The 18,881-nt window shown below is 40.8% G+C and overlaps 1 protein-coding gene across 1 annotated transcript in view; it reads left to right on the top strand.

The window, feature by feature from the left end:
- The first annotated feature begins 928 nt into the window (after positions 1-928).
- The window catches only part of LOC109631673 (CMP-N-acetylneuraminate-beta-galactosamide-alpha-2,3-sialyltransferase 1), a 91,317-nt gene continuing 73,364 nt past the window's right edge, over positions 929-18,881 (top strand). Inside the window, exons 1-2 of the mRNA XM_069516675.1 lie at positions 929-2,110; positions 2,187-2,278. The gene's annotated coding sequence lies outside the window, so the exon portion shown is untranslated. The remainder of the gene's footprint in view (positions 2,111-2,186; positions 2,279-18,881) is intronic.

Raw genomic sequence — 18,881 nt, 5'->3', positions numbered from 1 at the left:
AGGCACAGACATAAAAACAAAACAAGAATTGGGTCCTGCTGCCAATCAATGATGCGAGCGAATCCATTAAGAACAGTCTCATGTTATGCTTGTATACGTGCTTTCTGCTCTCTGCTCTCTCTGTCTTTGTCTCTCCTCCAGCCACCGCTGTTTGCTGAGCTCCTTCACCCAAAGTGCCTGTATGCTACATTATAAGGTATATTTCCAGGAGAATCAGTGTGAAATGATATAAAATGACCTGTAACCACTGTCTGACACAGAAATTGCTCAAGTAATGGGTTTTGTCTTGGAAAACAAGGCCCTTTTCCTTCTACTTCATCTTTATGTATGATATTTGCAGCAGGCGGCTGATGCTTCCTGCCACTCCACTGTATTCTCAGGTGAGCAAATGAGTTATTAACTCTGGTAAACATGTCCCGCCTCCACCCAGAGAGGAGGAGGAGGAGGGGGGTATTTTTAAAATGACAGATAACAAAGGAGATTAAAAATAAACAAACCTTGGCGGGGAAGATTGTCAAATTTGAGAGGAGGAGGAGGTGGAGGGGGCTGAGTGGGTTGCGTGCCTTAGAATGTTTGTTTCATTTATGGAAATCGTTCAAGGCGAATTTGTTTTCCCTTCAAATGAAAAAGAAAGCCCTGATATTCATTTTTCGCCGAACAAGCACCGATTGTGCAATATCCTTTAATATCATTGCATTGCACACGGTGATTCCAGACAGGGCTTACAGCAGCTGTGTCAGTCACTGAATCTGCTGCTTACAGGTGGGACGGTGGTCGCCTGGCGGTGCAGTGGGGCAACCAGCGCGGCATTGATGGCTTTGATCTCGATGGCTGGGTGATAAATTATGCACATGCTACACATCAATTATTCCTCTTGTCCCTCCAACCTGTTGTGCAGCAGCATTTTCAAGCCCCCCCCTCCAAAAAAAAAAAAAGATTTGCAGTAAACAGTCTTGAGGATTTCGTCAGCCAGGGTCGTGCGTGTCAGTTGTGAACACAGCAGCGAGGGCAGAAACCCGTCTGCCAGAACCATCGGCAGCTCAACATTGCAAACTTCTTTCACTTGTCAATTGGAACTATTTTTCACTCCTGACAGCGGTGTTGGCTTTCCATCTTGTCCGTAAATTGAATCTTAGATCCTCCTCCCTCCTGGTTTTCGCTCTGTAAAAATGAAAGACACGCGTTGAATCCACAAACCAGACTGAAGCTGCTGCACCCCGGGGATGAATTTCTTGTCCTGTGGTGCAGTAAATTGTTTTTCTTTTTTCTCCCACTTCCAGCTCAGGGATATATTGCCTGTAATTAATAAACATTAAGCAGAGCAAATGCTTTCTGAAATGATTTTGAAAAAGAGCTGTAATTTCTTCATGATGATTTCTAATTGCAGGTGTATGCTCTAAAAATAGATTAATAAATAAGGAGAGAAATGAATTGACTCATTTATATCAGAGAGAAAAAACAGTGCAAGCATACAGAAGGTGGTTTCTTAAAGCTTCACAACACATGATACACTCTTAGCTATATTCTGGAATCCCACTGGTCGGACTCCCCCGACAGGGTGTGTAATTCAAATGCATTTGTTGAAAGGATTTTGGGGTCTGAGATTAAATGTTTGCACACCCTTCAATCACTGTCCAAGTATCATGTATATCACATTAAATGGGATTGTTTGGCTAACTAAACATGTATTGAAATGAGTTTACATGGCCGATAATGATAAACAAGCGAGTCATCATCTTCACTGCTTCTAGTCAAGTGAGCTGAACAGCACAAGACATAGAAAACAGGCAAAACTTATGACAAACGTATTCAATGACAACAACACCAGGTCAACATCTGACCTGCATCCGATGGCCTTTGTCAGCCCTCGCCAACACGTGTAATATGCTCCGATATGATATCTTTTCTTTACTGTCTCCTTTCTTGTTACACTCTTGTTTTTTGGCTGGACTTTGGCAGAGGTGGCAGGGGAACGTCGTAGTGATGACTGCGTAGTGAGTAATGGAGATTGCGTCCTTGGAGGTGAAGTGCAGGCTGATGGGTAAAAAGGTCAGCCGGCAAACAAAACAATCTGGTGACAAAGGACTGGGAAGCTGTAGCAGCTTAAGAGGTAATGGCTTTTTTTTATTTTTAATAATGTTATTATTTTGTTGGTTTGAGAAGATTTGTATGCTCTTTTTTTGTAGTGTGGTTGAAGAGGGTGAATGAGCATCAGATGTCTTTCATGGACCAGGTGGAGGGAGGAATTATCGCCACGCCAAGGACACACGGGAGAGAGGTAAGGACAGATACAGAACGAAGGAATGGGAACATGGGGAGAACAAAAAGGACAGACAAACATAAATCAAGGAGTCACAGCAGAACCGTGACATTTGCCCTTTTTTATTTCCTCTCACAATGTCCTCTTCAGTTTCTTCTGTGGCTATGACATGATATCAAGATGGCGAGCTTGTTGACTCTTATAGCGAGACAGCTCTTGTCCTTGTTTTTGGTGTGTGGCATAAAGTCGTAATGTTCCAGCACATAGCACCTTAGTTACATAGTGCAGTTACATGTGTCCAGGGGTTACTATGGAAATGACAAACATTCCATTCACTCCATTATTGGTTTGTGTGCCATCAACATAATTTTGAAGTTGTTATTCTACGGTATAAAAGCAAGCCAGTGTTGCTTCAATATGGAATTTTAATCACATATTTCCTTCACAACCACCAATACTATGTATCAGATCGGATATGTTGACGCTTCTCATTGTCTGGCTCACCTGTGCCTCCGGTTATATATTCATTCCAGTGCTGACACTGAATCACGGAGGAGGTAAAACTCAAAGACAGTCGGTGATGCACCTTGGCGCGCTCCATCTGTGAAACCCATTTCAGGAGCAAATAGAAAAGGCGCAGCCAGAGATACACATCGGGGTCGGAATGGATTAACTTTCACATTGTTTATCAAGGGTTTTGATAGCTAATGAGATTTCATGAGGTTTTTTTATGGAGGTGGCAGTGGGGGTGGGTTTAGGAGACGGGCTGAACGTCAACTCTGGGTGTTGAATTGGTGCATTGACAAAGTGGAGGTGGGGACAGGGACAGCGGTGCAGCGCCCAAAGAATGGAGCGAGGACTGATGGGAAGTGGCTAGACGGTTCACTGCTGCAGAAGAAAGAAAGAGAGAGAGAGAGAGAAAATGGATGTACCTCTTCATGGCTGTGTAAACCAGGGCGATGCAAATGACTTTATTACTCCTGGGAATGTAATTCATACAATCAGTTGACTGGTGAACCAATGAAGATGCTATTTATAATAAGTGAAAATGACATTACCGTGTGGGATTGAGTTTTCTCAGCGAGACTCAGCTTTCACTGAGGTGCAGCCCCTGGGCTGGAGTTTATACTGTCATGTTATTCTAGAAAATAAATTACTTTTGTTTGCATGTTTGTACATAAAAAGAAAGCGTATTAAGATGATTCCTTTTCACCCTTGAATGAACAATGCATGTCCCCAGCTTTCATTGTGACTCACAAGGCTTTACATCACTATGCAGAAACAGAGCTTGGAGCAGAAATACCACCCACCACCACATCTCTTTGAGACTGTCATCCCAAACTGAACTCTATTTTCTTGCTGCCAGTCATGCGGGATGGTACTTCAAGGTCTGCCAAGGTTGAAAGCAAAAGATGTAGCTGATGTGAGAAGCCTCTCCCTCACGTCTTTGTTGCTCCTGACAATGCGTATAACCTTGCAGTCTCCTTTTATTTTCCTATTAGAAAGACGGGCGGATCAGCGCCGCACACAGAAATCATGCAGCCCTGACTGTGTCACACACTTTGAGGAAAGGTCACTGGAGCAGTCTGTGATGTGCACAGATGCAGAGCTTTATTATAAGTGACAATGGCATTAAAATGGATAGAGGAGGCGTATGTGTGCGTGTGTGTGTGTGTGTGTGTGTTTTACACTGTTGTGTAAAAAGACTGTGTTGAGCAAGTTGTGTAAGGATTTTGTGAAAACATCCCTAAAGCAGTTTCCCCTCCAGCGCAGTGTGTCTCTTATCACACCAAGGATCGATTTTAATGTACAATAAGAACTTTGGAGCATAATTACGCCAACAAACTTCAAATAGAGAAACAACTACAGTAAAAATGTAGGTCACTCATGACAATCTTGCAAATGTGGATCATTAATTCATTATTGTGATGTCGAAGCTGCTTTCACAGTTGTGTCTAAATGCATATTTAATTAGCTGCACTGACGCACTGGAGGAAATTCTGACTAATGAGAGACAAAGACTGTATAAACAGCACTGGAATCAAACAGTGAAAAAAGTGAGGAAAAAAGAAAGGTGGGCATCTCTCCTGCTGCAGAGTGTGTACATTCATATTTAAACGATGTCATGACTTAATCGCGAGTCAAGGTCTCACTTCAAACTCCGCTATCAGGTAAAAAAAGAGAAGTCAAGTAGCATGACAAGATTACACGCTTCGAGCGGGATTGCTTTTCACACTTGTGTAAACTGGAGATGAAATATGCAGGTATACAGAAATCCTACACCTCAGAAAAAGAAACACATTTTTAGACTCAAACAAACATCTAAAAGAGAAAAACACAACTGATTGATTTTTGCTGCGACATACTAAAGCTAAAACTATTTTTAGCCTGACCGATCAATATAATACTAAGAGAAATCAATGGCTGTGGATTACATTCTCTTACAATATACACTTAATCGACCTGCTGCCTCATGTCAGAAATACATAAATTAGACTCTCGGCTCAGATTGGAGGGTAATGATGTCTACTCGCTTTTGTGATATGTCAGACGGATCAAATGGGCACATTAAGGCATGACGTTGTCCCTGCTTGTGGCGTATAATGGAGGATGGATAAGTCCCTGGCTCTCCTTGTCTTGGTTCTCTTTTCACATATTCGAGCTTGGTTCCCTGGAGACCAACAGACGGGGGAAGAAGTCCCACAGTGGGAATGCTCCCTTAAACCCTTGGTGAGATCCCAGGCTTCTCCTTTATCCAATCTACTTCCCCCAACCACAGATGTGGGGGAATTAAGAGATAAACAAAGTAGAGATAATCCAATTACCTCTAACAGGCATGCCCACGATGGAAGTATCTGAGGAGGAAGTGTCTTGAATCCTCACAAAGCCTGTTCCAATTACTGTAGCAGTGTTTACAGAAAGACACGTCCAAGGTGAATACATAGGAAAGCAGGCACATTTTGCAGAAGAAATCCAGTTTTTAAATGGCAGCAGAGGTGGTGAGAAACTGAACAGGCTTTATGATTTGTCTTATAATTATTATTCTTATAAGCAGAGGTGGGAAGTAACAAATGACAAATATTTTGTTATTGTACTTAACTAGAGTAGTCAGATATCCGTACTTCAGTATCTTTAGTATTCATTTTTTTCTGACAATTCCCTGTTTTTAACACAAAAATATGTATTTTCTTCTCCTTATATTTTCAAAACAGACTAATAACTTTCTCATAAATGCATTTAGGAGGAATTGTCAGTTTTTAAAATTTCGCATCATTGAACATCAAGACAGATTTCAATGCAAATGGATGGGACAATATAAATGTGGAAAGAGTTCAAGGCAGTTTACGTCGACAGCCTTGAAACAAATTGCTTTTTATTGTTTTTGAAGTATGAGAAACTCATCTGACATGAGTCGCAGTTTGCTATGCCCAGACACATTCAATAAAAAGCGCCTTCAGACGGTTCACTTTGTACTTTTATACTTTTAGTACATTTCAGTGCTTTTACTGTGAGTGGAATTTAGTTAAATTTGCAAGGATGTTGTATGGATCTGGGAAGAAGCTTTTTAATTTTGGATTGGGGGAGGATACAGGATTTCTTTCACTTTCATAATCATTGTGAGCCATTATCCTTAATTTATAAATAGAGAAAGAATAAATCCTGGATCTTGATGACAACAATAAGATATGTTCAGTGAACTGATGTTCCTGTGCAATTTGATGCAGATCCAAATAAAAATCCAGATGTGGAGAGTTCACCTTAGTGGAGGTATGTGTTATACTGAGAGCAATTTTTGTTTGCTTTGTGCTAAATAACAACATATGTTATGTTTTCTCATGGTACGTTATAATAAGGTCAAAACGTTATAGTAAGTAATCAAACGCATCAGTTCCCACAATACACAAACACTTGGTGACAGCGGAGAGAAAAACTCCCTTTTAACTGGTAGAAACCTCCAGCAGAAGCAGACTCAGTGTGGGCGGCCATCTGCCTCGTCTGTTTGGTTTGAGAGGAGAGAAATGGGAAGAGAGGAAACTGAGGCAGAGAGAAGAGAGCGGGGCCAGGAACAGTTTGTCAAACTGTTGCATATAAGCAATTTCAGACTGTTATAATGACAATAATAATAGTTACTACAAAGACAGCAGCAATAGGAGCAACAATTAATAAGGACAGTGATATTATTATTGACAGTTTTAACAATAGTTGAGTCGCAGTGACATATCTGGAGTCAGAGATACCTGCAGAATTGGAACAGAGAGGACACAAACTTAAAGATATGCAGTGGTAAAAATACATAAAGAAAGAGAGAGGTGCTCAGAGCATCATTGGAGTTCTAGTCTAGACAATATAGCAGCATAAGTAAGTTGCACACAGGAACCCGTTCTAAATATAAGCTTCAGAGGAACAACTGCAGTCTATCCTGCCTGGTCTTAAGAGCAAACACCACATCACCCCGATCCTTGCTTCTCTCCATTGTAGAACTGATTTTAAGATTTTACTGATGACGTAAAAAGCATGCCGGGGTCTGGCCCCATGCTACATCACAGAATTGTTGACCACTTTTGTGCCTGCAGACAGATGCAGGTCCTCAGGTGGAGCCCTGCTGGCTGTTCCAAAGTTGTGATCAATAACTTAAGGTGACCATGCCTTTGCCATCAGGGCCCCTCTGGAACAGCCTACCTGAGGAGATTTGGCTGATTATTATTTCTCTTATATTTACTTTTCTTGCTTTGCTGTCAAAGCACTTTGTAATCTCTCCTTTTAAAGTCCTTTATAAATAAAGTTTATTATTATTATCATTATAACCTTAAATTAAGAGATGGTGTCTGCTTCCCTAACCACCAGAATGCTCCAAAACTGGGAGCTGGTTCCTGGAGCCTCCCAGTCTGCTCTGATAGACTCTAAGAACCACAATAATCCTGATTTCTAAGAGCACAGTGTTTATTGGGATAACACGGCACTTTCAAGGTCTTAATGATATGATAGGGCTTGGTCATTAAGGGCTTTATATGTAGGAAGTAGGATTTTGAATTATATTCTGGATTTTACAGGTAGCCAATGCAGAAACGCTGATGTAGGAGCAATTGTTTAGTTCCTGTCGCACTACAGTATTTTGAATCTTCTGAGGGTTCTTCCTAGACTTTTTTGAATTGTAACATTTGCCTAGACTGTAGACGCTGGATTAAAAGTTAAAGAATCCCCCAAAGTTATTACAATTCATCCTGAGGGAGACGTGAGTATCTGTATTAAATTTCATGATAATCCCTCCAATAGTTGTTGACAGATTTATGACTCATCTGGAGTCGTGGATTAACTGACTGAAACCAACCGCTGCTTCAGGGCTTTGGGGCTGGGGCAATGCTTTACTACATATGTATCAGTCAAACTGAAGTCAAAATTTAAGTTGCAATATTTTTACAACTCCCCAACCTGGTGCAAAGCACTCAGCCCCAAACCCCTCAGCATCTACTAAAGATGAAGCTCCAAGAATCTCAGGAAAAAAGTAAAGAGGGTGCTTAGGGTAGGACCCAGGCTTTTACTGGCCCAGCTCTGTGACTCAACACCACACCAAATTTGAACTGTTCATACATATTAGCAATTTACAAATGCACACTTTGGACTTTTTCTTATAAATATCTTATTTCTTGAAACTGTACTAAAATGTTGAAAAACTCCCTATCCTGCAGTGTTAAAGAAAGTAAAAAATCCTGCATCTGACACATTAAAGGTCCAGTGTGTAAGATTTAGGTGAAAGGGGTCTATTGGCAGAAATTGAATATAAAATAATCCTAGTCATGTTTTCACTTGTGTGTTTCATGTAAATTGTACGAATTGTTGTTTTCTAGAATGGGCTCTTCATATTTAAATACTTTATATTTACATTGGGAGTGGGTCCTCCTAACGGAGGCTGCCATGTTTTTTACAGTAATCCAGACTTTACAAACTAAAAACCCTTTGAGTTTTAATGACAACTGAAGGCTACAACTGTCTCGGAAACCTGTAGTTTTTACATAATCCTGCTGACAAACAATTGATCAGGGTGAAAACATAACGTCCTAGGTGGCTGTAAAAATTGTCACTTATATATACTACAATTCTGTGCATTACTCAAACAGATGGAAATAGTGTTCAAATATGTCTTAGTGGCAACTTCCAGGTTGCATCAATTCTGTATGTGTCTGGCAGCGGGAGTCAACAATCAAGTCAAAATAAACCACAGTCTGTGTTTATGGTAATTGAGGAACACGTCACCCAACACTGACTCACTAATGTATTTTTAAGTGGTTTTAACAACAGCACAGTTCTATGGCACAGAATAATATCTAGCTTTGGAAACACAGCATTTATTAGTTGATATTTTCATTGTGTCTGCTGCTGAGAAAAAAAAGAGAATATGTCCAGCTTCTCCTTTAAATGATTTTACTAAACCCCACAGTGTCTCATGAAAAATGTATTTATAATTTCTAATTTTTCAGCATGATTCTGCTGCACACAGGGGGAACCTATGCATCTCCCCCTGCTGGTTTTTCACATCTTGTTAGCTGGGAGGTGATCACGTTGACACACTGGTCCAAACACATTATGACCAGCCGCCATCAGGTAGCCCAATCCCCTCTGTAATGCTATTAGGACAGCATGAGACACCCTGGGTGATGTACACATCATTAGCTTCTATGCAAATCTCATGCTGCACGATGGTAAGCAGAGACCAGGCAGGTAAATGCCACCATTGTTTTATATCTGAAGATGTTTCTTCACAACAGCATCTGAGTCTGATTAGTTCCCAGAAACCTTTGCAGACAACAATCATACAGCAGATCTCAAAAGGAATCAGTGAATGCTTCAACAAGAAGGAAACATCGATAATTAGAATACACCGATGCTCCTAAATACACGGTGGACGAGACGTCTCACACAATAACATTAATGGAACAAAACAGCAAAAGCTGCAAAACTGATGCAAAAGCCACAACACAACCGCAAAATCCACACAACACAGCAACAATGGAATGAGCAGAGTAACTTACTGTGGTCAAGTGAGCTGTTATTTTTAAAAACCTAGAGTCAGTCTTAGCTTTAGATGTGGTATTTGTAATTGTGTTGTCTCCTTTGAGTTTGTGTGAGACTTAGCCAAAGTAAAAAACTCCCATTTTGAAAATAAAACAAACGGTTTATCATCACTTTGTTTCATTACGTGTCAAAATAAAAGTCAAGGTACATGTCAAATAAATTATTCTCGAAGATTGTTTCGGTATTTAGGTATCGGTCTTATCTCACTGATGTATGTTCAAGTTTTCATTTGGTTTTAATTAGTTACTTGACAGTATAGGAATGCGATCTTTATTAGCTGAGATTGAGTCTGGATTGTTCAAGTCTGTGTACGAGTTTGTTCACAGTACCGCTGCACCCTTCCATCATCACTACTGCGCAGAATCAGGATTCATTTTACATCACACACACAAAAGATGGCGGCAGTTCTATTCAGGATATTTTAGCTTGATTTTTGTACAATGGGAGGAAGTGAAAATATGTCGTCCAACTTCATGTAGCAGGAGTAAACACTGACTTGAAGGTTGGATGAACTTTTGCTTGAGGCCTGAAACACGACACCAAAGTAAAAGCTAGCGTCACCTTGTGTTTTTTAAGCAGTAATAAGCAAACTTTTCTTGTCTTTCTAACCCGTTTCATTTCAGTGGTGGTTTTGCCCCAGAAACAAGGGTCAGGGTTATGTGGATTTTGAAAATAATAATGAATAAAAAACACTATATGATGGTAGTGGGACTAATGCTCTAAGTAAAGTTCAGGAACAAGACATAAGCAGATTTCTGGCCTTGGCACTAGAAGTAAATTGTCAAACATAATTGTGCTCTGCTCCTGTTGAAGTACTTTAGGAAAGACTTGTAGCAGTTGTTGTCTTTGTGTCATTGTGACTGTGGTGCATTTCTGTTGTTATCTTACTCTCCTTGTGTATCTTTGACTCTGTTTTCTTATTTCCTGTTTCATTTTTGACCACTTCCTGTTTCACCCCCATAGTCACTTCTTCTTTGCCGCATTACCAGCAGCCTTATGAGTCACACCTGTGCCTCCTTCATTGATTACATGCTCCGCCCTCCCTCTCCCTTATTTAAACCCTGCGTTCTTTTGTGTTCCTCATCTCTTTGATGGGAATTCCAGCATTTCCCTAGTGGGTTAATGTTCAAGTTCAGTTTGTGGACCTCGTCTTTTCTTTCGTGTGTTGTGGACTCATTCCCCTGACTTAACTATGTACCCGTAGTTCGATTGGTTACTCATATTAAAGACTTTTTTTATGAAGTCCTCGTGTGCATCTGCATTTGGGTTCTCACCCAAGGCATCTGAGACGTCTCTCACAGGCGAATTGAATGAAAACACAAGAGCAAAAACCGAAACGCAATTTAAAAAGCAACAACACCAATGCAAAAACCACAAAATGATAACAGATGTTGACGATGAAACGAGCATTGTTACCGTGGTATTAGCATAGTGTTGTCACTTTTGTCACGTTTGTGTGCTTGTGTGAGACCTCTTGGCCAACATAGTCATCTGATTCCAAATGTTACCACTACATGTTTTTAGATTGTAGTCAAGGTGACAAAGAAGTCATTTAATAGTAATAATAATAATCAAACCAAACCTTTATTAACATAAAACTTTACTATTCATTTGACTTGAAAAGCAATTGTGGTTAAGAAACACTTTACCATTGGCTGTGTTGCTGGTAACAGCACAGTGAGATGAACCCAAATGTAGCCACAGAGGCAAACAGACTCAAAGTTAAGATATTTTAAATCAGAAACAGGAAGCAGGTCATGCGGGTTGGCAGACGACACAAAAAAACACACAGGTAGCTGGTAGTTGAAAACACAGGGGGAAAACAATGATCCAACATGATACAATGGCAGAGAAGTATGTGTGTATATATATACACAGTATATATAGTCTACAGTTGATCATTGCATGAGATGCAGGTGGAGAGAGCTCAAGGGACGGCAGGGTTGATGGAAACAGGTGTATGAACATGGTAACATGGTAGTCTGGAGGATGGGACCTTTTGTGGAGATGGAGAGGGGAAGGAAAAGAGAGTGCAGGGGGGACAGAGGCAGCATGTCGTAACAGTCATATCATCAGGCCCAGCACAACCCTGCTCGATATAGGTTTCTACTTTCCCTCCCTCAGGCTCATTTATGAAAAAGTAAAGCTACAAGTCTGTATCTGTTTCTCAACAACAAAACATAAACACAATCTAAATCCGAGATTAAAGATTCATTTTTTCACTTAAATCATTTCTCAGCGTTTAGTGAATTCATGACTCATTCATGTTCTCTCTAGGTTTTAATCCAATTCTTAGCACTTTTCATATTTTAAAGCTCTCTCGAGTATTGTCGTAAAAAGAGAGTTGTGACTTTATGTGTGTGTGAGAGAGACGGAGATTGTGTGTAGGAGCCGCAAAGATGAAGAAAAAATCCTGCCATATCATTATGCAATTTAAAAAAGAGATCTCAAGCTCACGGAGAGGATTGAAAGCTTTTTTTTCTTGCAGATGTGTTATGTTCTGCTGTGCTGCGAGAGAAGTGCCAAATTAAATCCTGGAAAGGCAACCCTCCCCTCTGTTCTCTCTTTAAAACACTCACTGTCGGGAAAATTAAAGTTGTCCTTCTCAGTGCCTCCTTTAAAAGAAGAGGAACTCAAATTTATAAGGACAGACACAAACATGGCAGCCGTGACAAAAAAAAAGGTGCCTCCACTGTGTCAAATGTCAAACAAAATGCCAGGAGGAGTTCTTTAATTCATATGTAGGCCACACAACCTTTGTCTTAACGCTCCTTGTCAGCCACACACTGCACATAACCCACAGTATACATGGAGCTGCTGTGACAGAGATGACGCATATTCAATTCAAAGCCGCTATGTAGAAGTCAGCAAAGTGCGATCTCCTTTGAATGTTAATAGTGTGGATACACACGGTGCTTTTAAGACCCGTCCCCAGGTCTCAGCTTGAGACACACTTGCTCCCAGTGCGGGGCCTCCCAAGTGTGCATGTCAAACACACTTTGAAGTTCTTAGCAATCTGGCAAAAGAGCCTGTTAGTACGTCGGCAACACCGCTGCACTGAGAATAAGGAAGAACATATGAAAGGGGAGAAAAAGAAGAGACCAAAAAAACTGGGTGGAGGGGATGGGAGGTTGTTCTGTAGGGGCACAAAGCTGTTGTTTCTCAGGTGTGTGTGTGTGTGTGTGTGTGTGTGTGTGTGTGTGTGTGTGTGTGTGTGTGTGTGTGTGTGTGTGTGTGTGTGCGTGTGTGTGTGTGTGTGTGTGTGTGTGCGCGTGTGTGTGTTCACGGTGACTTCTGTCTCCTGTCGGAAGCTGCGATAATAAGATGATGTCTATAATTCATCTGATATATATACGTCACACCCTCGATTGATGCTTAAAGTATCGATGCAGCACATTTAAAGTGTCTGTCCTTTTTACCTGGATGTGTTACACAAGTAGAAGCTACTATAGCCGCCGGCTGTATGAGGTTCACACTTCCAGACCTTTTTTCATTTTAAAGCTTACCCCCCCAAAAGGTGCTGACCAGTAGAGCTCTGATGTTTAAACCTATTACACTCCACAGAATCAGAAATATTCCTAAACACATGACCTCCTTTGCTTCAATAGTGCAAACAACATATATGGAGAACACTTGTGGGGTAATGTGGAGGGGGGTGCTAATGACATGATCCGTCACGTAACAGTATTATTATGTTTGATTCATAATGTGTTTATTGACCTTTAACTTTTATTTAATATGTCAGTATCATTATTTATCATTTATGAGTATTAGGGCCACATAGAGGAGCATTTCAGGAATAAAGTTGTAATTTGATGAGAATCATGTTGTACTCTTACAAGAATGAAGTGGTTACATTATGGGTATAAAGGTGTAGTATTACGAGAATAAGGTTGTTCGTAATATTATGACTTTATTCTTATCAATTAACGACACAATGAGAACTAAGTCAAATTAAGAATAAAATCCTAAAATGGCTTTATTCTCATCAATTTACAACTTTATTCTCATTATGTAACACTTTTCTTTATTTTTTCTGCATATTGTCCATCATAGTTATTACAGAAATCATGGTGATATAAGACTGAAAGAGAAGTATTGACCCCTAAAACAACACTACACTGTCCATGCTGGATTAAAATAGGGATCTTAACCTTTTTGATTTGCCAGATGTTGTTCACTTTTTCTTCACGCGTGTCATTACATGCCACGTTACTCTTATCCTGACTCACCCCTTGCTCTTCCCCCCACCGTCCCCCTGTGCCTTTGCCCCTCGTAGCACTCGTGGGTTTCTACATCTTAACCAAACCCAACCACAGCGGCGTTAAATAACACGTGGGATTGTACAGCGTTATACAATGTGGAAACAGAGAAATATATAGAGAAGGGAAATATAGCTTCTGCTGTTACACAAAACAGTGGACGTGTGCAATGTGACCTAAACTGTGATGTTTGTTTGACGTGTGCACACGGATACACAGAAACCAGTTTTAAATATCTAGAATAACTCACTATTAATGCTTACAGTGATCATGTGTGGACGAGTTCAAGGCCAAAAGAGGAAAACGTTTGTTTTGCAAAAAATCGGCATTAGTATGGAGAGAGAGTCACACATCTCAAAATATAAAAGGCATGAACTGAGCACACCCATGCTCCCAAGTGGATAAACCCTAATGTTATTAAAACCATGCTCATACTTCTGCTCCTCTCTGAAACACAAACGGCTCATTTCTAACACGGCCTTTTACACTTTTTTATGTAAACCTTGCTTTCAATAGGTTTCTGAACAGTTTTCCCAGAATACCGCTTGATCAATTCAGACTCGTAGAGGCTGAAACATGGCAAGTGTCACGCCAAGGCCGCTAACAACCGACGCCCGCGCTGTGACCCAGTGCTGAGGCAAATCGCAGATCGACAGAAAAGGACTTCTGGTACAAAGGAAAACTACTCTGAGATCAAACGCAAGGGTACCTCTGAATCAATTTTCACAAGAAGACACAAAGGCACAAGCTGCTGCTTCAGATGGACTCCACAGGCTGCGTTTTATCCTCCACACCCTCTGCTCTTAATGCTTTTGATTTAGATTTTTCCATCAGTAAGACAGATTTCAAAACCCTCCCCAGAGACCCTGCTTCTCATCTCCCCTCAGATGTCATGCGGCTCCTCAACTATTTTTACTGACTGTGAACACTTACTAGTTTTCATTATATCCCAAGTACTCAGTGCCCTCCTCTTAATTTGGCTCAATCGATCTGCATGTTTTGAGTGTACACAAATACACTCCGCCCCGACAAGCATAACATAATTGGACAAAGATTTGAAATAACAGCTTCTCCCAGTGGAGAGATAGTTTTTCTCCTGGCAGCAGTGAATTGATAATCTGCTCTGTAAAATACTCCTGAGCTCCTCGCTCTCGTGTGGAGATGGTGCTGAATTTGTGGATGCAGCATTCAGGGCCACAAAACTCCACTCTCCGTATCTCACATCGTATAATCCTAATTGCCCATAGCTGCACAGTCACAAAACAGCAACGTGCCAATAAAGCAATTAATTACATGACACAAACTTTGATTTACTTGTTCCAGCATCCACAAATCATAAGTAGTTTGATGCTGCGAGGCTGACTCTTGATACTCTTGAGTTTTACTTCACTGATCACCGATGTGATAATCTCATCTCAACACAGCTTACTCGCCTACACAGAACTCTTTGGATAAGTTTGCCGCAACAATCCTTCTCTGAAGAGATCATTTTTTATCATCCGAGCTCCTAGACTAACGAAGACATTTGAGTATTAACCGTGGAGGGAAAGCAGTACGTGTGAATCAAGTTGGGAGTTGAATGTACCCTGTTGGAGAAGTGAAGGAGAAAAAGAGTGAGTGGGAGGAGGTGAAAGACTGGTGATTGGAGAGGATCCAAAAAGGAGTCCAGGCTCATATTTCCTCAGGTGTAATTGGGGGGGGGGGGGGGGGGGGGGGTACATGTAGAAAGTGAGAGTGACACTTTACTCACTGGATAACGAAGGGCGCACGACCTGGGAGTGGACAACCCTTCACGATGAAGGGCCTGTTGAAGAGGAGCGATAGCTAGGAAGCCTCCCCACCAACAAACTGGTAATCCTTTTGCATTGTGAGATGAGATACTGTGGTTAGCCAAGTGACCTTGGCTCTAAGTGAGAAGGATATTGCCAGAGGGCTGTACGCCTCATGCTGGGAGATATTGCTGTTTGGCACATGGATACTGCAGGCGAAGCCCAGCATGAATTTCACTCTGAGTGTTAAAAACAGAATCCTTATGAGAATCTTTTATTCTTGTGTTTCACTTTGTATATACCACAGATCAACTTTTTTTTATATCTAATGTTATTTCAGTGGAAATCCATTTGTGAACGTTCTCTGAGTTAAAACAGAGCAGATTTGATCCACTCTGAAGATGTTCAAAGCCTGTGTGAGCCAACATCACAGCCCCAGATTTTGAAATGAATTAACTTATGCTTCATCAACCTGCCAGACACTACTAACTTCAAACATGGAAAAATAGCTGGCAATTTAAAATTAATTGAATTCCCTGCAACTTTTTTTCTGCCAGTATTCCTAATAAATATTCAGCTCTCAGGATCGGTCACACAATGTTTCAAAACTTATTGCAAAACCAATACATTGTGGCTTTGATATATTCTTGAGCCTCAGGTGTCCTCATAAGTGACTTGAGACAAGGGTCAAAATATTATCCGAGCGTCTAATCTATGATGTGTAATGTAATGGCAACATCATAGATTGTTGCCATTAGGGAATGTGATGGAAATGCCGACTGCCACCTGTGGCCCTAATTCACAACTGTTAGACACAATAAAGTATAAAACTCATTTCAAGGCACACATCCTGTCCAAGTTTGGGACCACAAAATCTATCCCCCATTCAGTGTTAATTAAACATCTCCAGGCTAGCCTTTGGAGAGAATTGTTAATGTTCACAGTATTGATTGGCCTGTAAAGGGTTTTTGGAGTAACATTGGCAGTGCTGCAGAAAGTGCACAAACCCAATCTTCCCCCTTTTTTGTAATTACGAGATGACATTATCCCCTACATTAAAATTTCATGACCAGGGGACAAAGACATGCCACTAAAAAATGAATCAGCTGAAGCTGTCAATCGAAGTTATGAACAAGTTTAGCTAAATTCTAATAGCTTTTTTTTCGCTTTTTTTAAATAATAATTCTTTTTTTTTCACCGATCTCTCCTCTCCTCCCCATTTTCCTCTGCTCAGCCCAACCGGTCAAGGCAGATGACCGCCCATATTGAGCCTGGTTCTACAGGTTTCTCCCTGATAATGAGGGAGTTTTTCCTCCACAGTCGCCAAAGTGCTGCTCATTGTGGGAACTGTTGGGTTTCTCTTTATTAAATAAGATTTTAAGGTCTTGACCTTCTATGTAAAGTGCCTCAAGATAATATATATTATGATTTGGCGCGATACAAATAAAATTGAATTGAACTTTCAAGCCCTGAACCGTGATACTCATAGCTGAGCAACTCACAGCAGGCCTGCCAAGCATTGTATTCCTCCCAGTGCTGAATCTCTGTGCATGGGGCTGGAGAAAGTTTAAGACTCACCATCTAAAGAGTTTGGAGGGTGGTGTCTAGTTTTTTTCCCCAAATCACAAAAGCAAACTTGTTAGAAATCGATTAAAAGCTGTAGCTCAAGTGCTTTTTAATGTGAGATGCAAATGTGAGCATGCCTAGCTGGGTAAGGGATTGGGATTAGCAAAAGCAACTCTAACCCCTAATCCTGACAAAGCAAAATGTTTTTAGAAAAGTGTTATCTGCTCTAATGTAAGTCTCAAATGTTTGCATGCCCAGACAGGGTTTGCAAAATAAAATGTAGCACTTATTCCCTAACCCAAGCCAAAGGGGTGGAAAGAGTACTTCATAGTACACATGGTAGTACTTAAAATAAATTTGACTTCACAAAGAAGTAAAATTACTCGAAAAAATGTTTAAAAAATTGTATGTTGATAAAACTATTAAATCATAGAACATCTTTAGACTTTATGTGTATATGCATCAGTATTTCATATACAGCATGATGTTCCCAGGTGAGAACTGGGCCAACAGCAACCGATAAATTCCAGTCAGGTGCTTTGCAGCCTGTGAATACAACCGATGATTGATAGTTACAGATGTACGGTCACTACAGACGGTGTCCATGAACTTTAGCAATATGGTTGATAAATCAAATAGCTGGTAGATGAAGAATAGGAATCGACCGGGTTGCAGACTGCAGACAAAGAACGTGAACAGGTGTTAGCTGGGCCCCCCGACTGGAGACTGTAATCTGTGAGCATGTTCACAGACTTAGTTGACTTGCAGGAATCTAAAGCAAAACAAAAATCTCCAAAGGACAAAAGAACAGAGTACGATGACAATGTTGAGCAAAACTGACAAATTGGGAGTTCAAAATCTGGAACGTAAACAGACGTACCAACATAGAAGACTCGGGAGCACAGACACAAAACACACAAGGGAGGTACAGATTATTGAAAACAGGTCAAACATATCATGGGGGGACAGACAATCACCAAAGAGGGAAACCAGAAAAAAAACAGGAAGTAAAGAAACACAATGATAGAAGCTTCAAAGTAAAACTCTGTAGTAAAAACTCCAAAATGCAAAGAACTGATCCATAAATCAAAGTCCAACTACAAAGCAAATTCCAGGCTAATTAAAAACCTAATACAAAAACCAGGTCAAACAGAAAGTCCACAAGGTAATAGCAAGTCCAAAAACAGGGAAGATCCTGACAATGTTGCCCAAATGTTTAAACCTAGACAGGGTTACATTTAACACATTAGTTAGTCCTCATCCTAAAAATAGTTTCCTCTTTTAATGTTCAAGTTAAAAGAAACTTTTTTGTAATGTTACATTTCACTTTCTTCTTTGAAAAAGTATTTCTGCACAATAATACGAAATCAGTGCCACTGATGAGGATACCTGGTGCTTTCTCCGGACACGCAACTGTAGCCTGTACTCGTGCAATGTCATGCATGTAGCCATCAGACCCGATTCACTTTGGTGATCAGAATTTCACACGTATGTTTCATGCCAGTGGCTGCATTTGGTGTGAACACCATGGCAACAGGAGCCATGCACGATATCCACCACCGTCACCAGTGCAGATGTTGCCAATAGTAAGAAGAGATATATATGATTACTTAGCGCATCGCTCTAAATACCTACCTCTCTTTCTCTTTTACCTGCTCCTGGTTTAACCACGTTGTCTGCACCTCCCCACACACACTCACTCGCTCCACTCCCACTCCTTCCCTTCAAACACACACACTCCTAGCAGCCGTCATGTTCAGCTGGGCTGTCAAGTCCCCGTCCAGCTAAGTGCCCACCCATCTGTTGAGCCTAAGACAGCATGCAAATCTCCAACCAGGGAGAAAATGTTCTATCAAATGATTCATTTATCTGCATACAGTATATATCAGGGGCCTCTGGCGCCCAGGGCCCCAGGGTGAGCTACAGAAATGCAGGCACAGCCATCTTAATGTA

The sequence above is a fragment of the Paralichthys olivaceus genome, chromosome 20 (assembly GCF_024713975.1).
Source record: "Paralichthys olivaceus isolate ysfri-2021 chromosome 20, ASM2471397v2, whole genome shotgun sequence".
In the NCBI taxonomy this organism is placed as follows: Eukaryota; Metazoa; Chordata; class Actinopteri; order Pleuronectiformes; family Paralichthyidae; genus Paralichthys; species Paralichthys olivaceus.
This window is presented reverse-complemented; position numbering and strand designations above follow the sequence as displayed.